Here is a 6,000-nt window from a genome sequence, read left to right on the forward strand (position 1 = left end):
TGTAACGTCGCGTCACTCCTCTGGTTCTCCCGGAATATTTCCGACGCGCTTTTCTTTTCTACCATGGGGGCTTCCACGACGCCGCCGTCCGAGCTCGTGCACTCGTCGCCCTCGCTATGCATTGTTACCTGGGTGACCACGACCTCTTTCTTCCCCTCTGTCACTACCGCTTCTGATGGGGGCCCGGATAATCCTCTTTTTCTAGCGGCGTGTAGTTCTCGCCCTGCTTCTCTCTGCCGGCGACGATCCCTCGCATCTCCCCCTCTTGCTTGAGCCGCTCCCAGGCTTCCTCCGAAAGCAAACAATTGGTCTGGGACACCAGCCTGTCTGTCTATGCGCATAAGACCGGCACGGCCTCACGAATGTCTGCGAAGACTCCGGTGTCTCGCTTTAACGTAAGGGGCAGGATTGCTAGCTTCGCCTGTATCTTCTCCCCGAATGCGGAGATGAGATTGATCGTTCCGTGCGGCTTGACCAGTTCCGGCGGCACTACGCTCTCTCGAACTATTGTTACGTCGGCTCCGGTGTCTAGAATGGCCTCAATCTCCATCCTGACACGTCAGCGTAATTAGCTCGCGCTGGCGTGCCGCTCAGTCCTCCCGTATTGCAACGCGGGCCGAGAAGCCGTTTCGACTTTCGTTAAGCGTTTGCGGCGTCCCGTTGTTCGCGTGCGGGCAATTCGCTCTTTGGTGCCCCGTTGCTCCGCAGGAGAACCAACCTCTAGCCTCCCTGGAGGGTATCTAGGCATTTCCTTAGCGTCCGTTCTTTTCTGCTCTGGCCTCTTGCCGGCGCTGTTTTTCCCCTCTGCGTCCTCGAAGGTTTGCAGTAGTGCGGCCAGTTCGGTGGCCTTCCGTCACCCGTTCCTTTCCTGCAGCGTAACGTACTTTAATGCTGCTTCAGAAAGATTGTTTTTTTAGTTGGTCCGCTACTAACAGCTCTAACAGCTCTTCAAAGGTGCCGACGCTGCGCGCATCTAAATAGAAGCGCAAGTAACTGTGAAGTCGCGTCGTGTACGCTCTCCATCCTACAGTGCTCCTTTTCCTGGTGCCCTGAAACCTGCTGAGGTACTCTCCCGCAGAGAGTTTAAGCTCCTCGAGCACCGCTTTCTTCACGGCCTCGTGATCCCTGTGCTGTGCTGGCGCTAAGCGGGTTGACAGAAATTGCACCTTGTCTGCAATAAGCGGGAAAACAATTTGGCCCCACCGATCTTTTGGTACTTCGTATGCATTCAGTGCGTTCTCCGCCGCCTCAAACCATACTGGCACTTCTGCGTCGCTCGGAAATTTGGGCAGTATTTCCGCAAGCAATTTTGTGTAGTGCCGCAACTCGCTGTGGTTGTCATGCCTCTCTCCGACCTTGGAGCTCTCTCCAGCGCCTCCTCGCTGTCCCTGCTGAGCAAGCCGCAGTTTCAGCTCGGCCAGCCGACATCTCTCTCGTAACACCAGAACCTCCTCCGGCAGTTTCTCGTTCCTCTGCTCGACCTGTGGCATCTCCGGTGTCCCTGTATTACTCGCCCCGCTTCCGGTAATCCCGGCGTCCTCTGCGTCGCTCATCCCCCTTCCTTTTTGCTTATCGGGGATTAAATGGGCGAAGCGCGTATCCATACACCTCACTCAAGCTTGTCTGGACAGCAACGCTCGCGCTAACACGTAACGAGAAGGGACTCACCCTTTGATGACAGACGCCAGGTCGCCTCCGTGTTGCCGATGGCGTCGAGCCCGCTGCTGCCGTCTCGGTTGTGCTCGGTAGCGGTCCGGTCGCTGCTCTGTTTTCCCGGCCGGCTGCCTTGCGTCGCTGGTCCGCTGCCTTGGCCCTTGCCGCCGTCTCTCCGCAGGTCCTTCCTTGAACGCTGCTGCTCGCTCCTGCACCTGACCTTCCCAAACTGCCGTTGGCTGGCTGTTTCGGCCCCGTCGCGCCTTCCGTGTCTTTTGGTCTTCCTCCTCCGCTGTCTTCCGATAGCGGCAGGATCCTTGTCGACTGCGCCACTAAACGTTCTTCGTCGTAAGGTCTTTTCCTTTGCTGCAGACCTTACTAGGTTCTTTGAGTTGCTTCTTCTCCGCACCAGAGGTGCCCACCACCCGAAACGGTTGCTTTTTTGGATGACCGCAGATTTCTTTTCTGCAGCAGGGGTGCTCCGTCGTAGACGGTATTGCGACGAATCAGAATGCAGGCGTTAAGGGGAGTATGAATTGTCTGTATTATACGAAATGTTTACATTGCAAGCACTTTGATATACATGAGACAAATTGAAAACGGTAAAAAGGTTAAAGAACAAAAAGGTGGAACTGGCTAACACTAGGGGAGGCTCCTATTCGGCATAGCCGAAGATGCATTACATCTGACCTTAGCCCAGAACATTTTCCAGGGCTCCTGGCCCTGGTTTTAAAGACCTAAAGGCCCAGCCCATCCCTTGCATCACCCAATCACAACAAACTAACTCATGATTGGTTTACAAACTGCATAGCATGCCTTCCAGTTTCGGCAAGGTTGAAAACCCTCTCCCTAAAATACACAGCAGGAAAAGAGCATCAAAATCGCTATAAGAAAATAGATTTCTGGAATGTACCCTCGAAACTAGTGGCCCACCAGGTTTACGTGCCACGCCCCATACTTCCACAGTATGATTCGAATTCTCTCCCTCAGAAGAAAAAAAAACACAAACAACCACACATCGTACCCGCAAGTGCAAGCGGTTTCCTTTGACTCTCGGTTTCCCTTGACTGAAGCTGTTCCGCAATTAGCTCTGTCATCGGACTACAGCGGGGCGCTTCCGCGGTGCAGCCCGTCTGCTCGTTTTTATTTACGACCCTCCTTGACGAGCTTACCCCTTTTCACGAGATGCTTGTCGCAAGGTCGCATCGCGTTTGGCGCCGTTCTGACGAACGGGCGGAACAATGAGAGGGTCAAAGCGCTTTACCGTCGCTGTCAGGGGCTCTTGACCCCAAGGGCGCTCCTTTTCAGTCCGGCGCCCCGCCACCGCCCGCCACCGAAGGGGAGGGGGAGAGTTTCAAAGAGGAGGCCGCCTCAGGGAGACGACGAGCGGGCGACCGGTTCTAATGACACCACGAGTCGTACGATCCCTTTACAGCTTGGCATAAATTTCTGAACAGAAAATGGCGCAGTTATCAATCTTCAATCTCAGTCAGTGACCTTCTAAGTAGAACACGCAATACACAGCGCTTCTGAGAGGCCAACGGCGCTATACATCCTTTATGATCACATCAGCATCCCGCCACGTTCGAGTGTGATGATGTCTGTCCCCACGAGAACAAAACGTTATTGTGGGACGATAAAGAGAACGAAAAATAAAGTGTCCCTGCCCGTACCACTAAGTACAACAGGCTTACGAGGACACATATTAGTGTGGTCAGAGAAAAAGACAGAAAACTAATGTTGCCCAGCCAGTGCGAAACTTTGAAGGCGTCCTGCAATGGAAACGCATCCTGCTTTTCGAACAGAACCTTGCGGTCGCTAGAGGGGTTTCTCGCCGCGAAGATGGCAAAGGAGAAGTACTGATGATGACTTGCGTCGGTGAACACCAAAATCTGAGGATTGGTATTGCAGTGGCTCACAATACCGTCATCATTGATTTTTGAGTCTTGTCAAAGTGTCGACTTGTGATGACCCCCATAATGCGCAGGTCCACACGGGACGGAGAGGCAAAGAGACACCGTATGGCTCAGTTTAAAAAACAGGTATATTCAATAATTACACATGATGAAGATTATACATCAGAGGCTGGGGCGTCCGAGCTTACGTGCCGACGACTTCATGGGGGCGATGGAGTGGCTCCGGAGTTGGGCTCGAGCGGTTGCTGGCAGAAGCTGCACGCCGACGGGCTTCGGCGCTGAAGGCCCTCTTCGCGAACGATGTCGTCCTGAGCGTGCTTGCAGTAGAATTTCAATAGTCGTCCGTTTCTTCGAGGATGGTTCACAAACCCTTCCTCTAGTGTCGCTCGGCTTGGAAGATGAACAGGAGGCGAGCTTGTAGATGATGACAGCAGAGCATAATTTTACAACAGAACAAACTTTGCACTACTTTACTCATCGACCGGGCAGGTTAGTGCCTAAGTAGCATCACATTACATGCTAAGCATGGAGCCCCAGCTCAGACTGGACTGCATCTGTTTACATGCGCTTTTAAGCACTTGATTAACAAAGGACTAAGGGCGGTCATTTTCAGTGGCCCGCCCAAAGCATCAATTCTCCAATCCAAAATAACATGCGAGATGGGGACCACCCCTTGGGTGGGGCTTAGCCTCGACCCCAGAGTCTGTTAACAATACAAACTAAATAAACAACAAAAACGCCACCACTCTCTCTCAAGTGAGAGTATACACAGGCTCTCTCTTCGGAGCTAATTCACTAGCGCCTGTCTTTCCACATTCTTGGCGAGTACTGCCTGTCCGCCATGACAGGTGTCCGTCGCGGCCCTTCTGGGAAGCTGTGGGTGCCTTCCCGGCGATAGCCCACGACAAAGGGGGGGGAGGGAAAGAATGTCGTCTTCGCGGTTTCGCATAGCGTCGGCTGTGGTACGGCGCGCTCTGGCCCGCTGACAGCTCCCTTGTCCTGGAATGTAACCGGAAATTGGGGAGGACAAAGCCCGTTTCCCCGGGGCGGCGGCGGGACCGGTTTTTCTGGTCGTCACCCAAAGAGCATGGCTGGGCAATTGATGATGCCGCTGTCACGGGTCTCCGTCTACGCCGCGCCGTCGAACGTGGACCCTCGCAGCACACACGGAATGTCACAGACTGAACCAGAGAGACCGAGTCCCGATATACAGTTCGCCATAACTCTGCGCTTTCCCAACTGTAGCAAAGACGAATGCCAGATCGCCTCCAGCATTATGAGGCTACCTTGCCGACTTCTTTGCGTGTTGGTAGAACAGAATTAGCCAAGCTCCGCCTTATTATCGATGACCCCGTGCCTTGTCTTCGACAGTCGCCTTACCGCGTGTCTCCCGTTGAACGCGGTGCCATGAACCGCCAAGTCTAAGAGTAGCTTCGCGACGACGTTATTCAGCCCTTCCGTAGTACATGGGCGGCATCTCTGCGCTGTTCGCGAGCGGTCGACTCTCCGAAGCAAGGAAGCCGAAGTAAACGCTTGGGCAGCCGTTCTCATGAAAAAGCCCGCCGCTGTGTGGTTTTACGTCCTTTCTGATATTTGTCCAGGAGTATTTGCTAAACTGTGGCAATATGTAAAGCCAAGGTCACTGCCAGCCACACGCATTTCATTTTCATTGCAAAAGCTCTAGACCCCGTTTCTCTCGCGATTTATACTGGACAGTGATGTTGCTTTTCTCTCTCTGCATACAGTAATCCGCATACAAGCTTGCAGTTGATATAACGCACAGCGGAAATATACAACAACTTCTCAACTGGCAAATTTCCAGTGGGTCTTGAGCGAATGTATTAGGCCTACATTTGTGGGAATAACGAGGAAGTAAAAGACACAATACTTCGGGTGCGAAAGTAGAAGCTTCACACAAAGGCTTCCAAGCACGCAGGTCTATGGTACTCACGTGGCGTATATGCTGACACCATAAAGTGTCTTGGCCGCTTTCGAGGCCGCGGTGGTCAGGAGCGTGGAGCAGCCGGTGCGATCGTAGTTAGCCAGCGACAAGTCCTTGTGGTTTTGGAAGTAGACGAAGTCGCAGAGGCCGTCCGGCGGAGGATCGTCCTGTATACCGGACGCCTGGCGACAGTGGTACGTGCAATGGATCGGCCTGGATACCACGGTCTCGAGTGGCTTGACTGCAGAAAGTGTTTCAGCACGCACAAAGTAAGTAGCTCTCTTTGTGGAATAGTATATGTGTGACCTTCTGCAACAAAACTAAGTTAATAAGGTCGTGCCTGGAAATGGCATCTCATCGGCCCTGGGTTTCAGGCAAGCCTGCCACTAAATTTTCAAAAGAGGAAGTTTTAGTTATAAATATTGCTTCTGCAGAGTGGTAATACCGGTGTTGCCCAAGCTAAATCAGGTATATCACGATAACATGTTT

General features: G+C 53.0%; 1 protein-coding gene across 1 annotated transcript in view; it reads right to left on the reverse strand.

Moving 5' to 3' along the window:
* The window catches only part of LOC144128760 (uncharacterized), a 205,611-nt gene extending 199,859 nt beyond the window's left edge, over positions 1-5,752 (reverse strand). Inside the window, exon 1 of the mRNA XM_077662434.1 lies at positions 5,521-5,752. The gene's annotated coding sequence lies outside the window, so the exon portion shown is untranslated. The remainder of the gene's footprint in view (positions 1-5,520) is intronic.
* Positions 5,753-6,000: the final 248 nt, after the last annotated feature.

Source organism: Amblyomma americanum, chromosome 1 (assembly GCF_052857255.1).
Source record: "Amblyomma americanum isolate KBUSLIRL-KWMA chromosome 1, ASM5285725v1, whole genome shotgun sequence".
In the NCBI taxonomy this organism is placed as follows: Eukaryota; Metazoa; Arthropoda; class Arachnida; order Ixodida; family Ixodidae; genus Amblyomma; species Amblyomma americanum.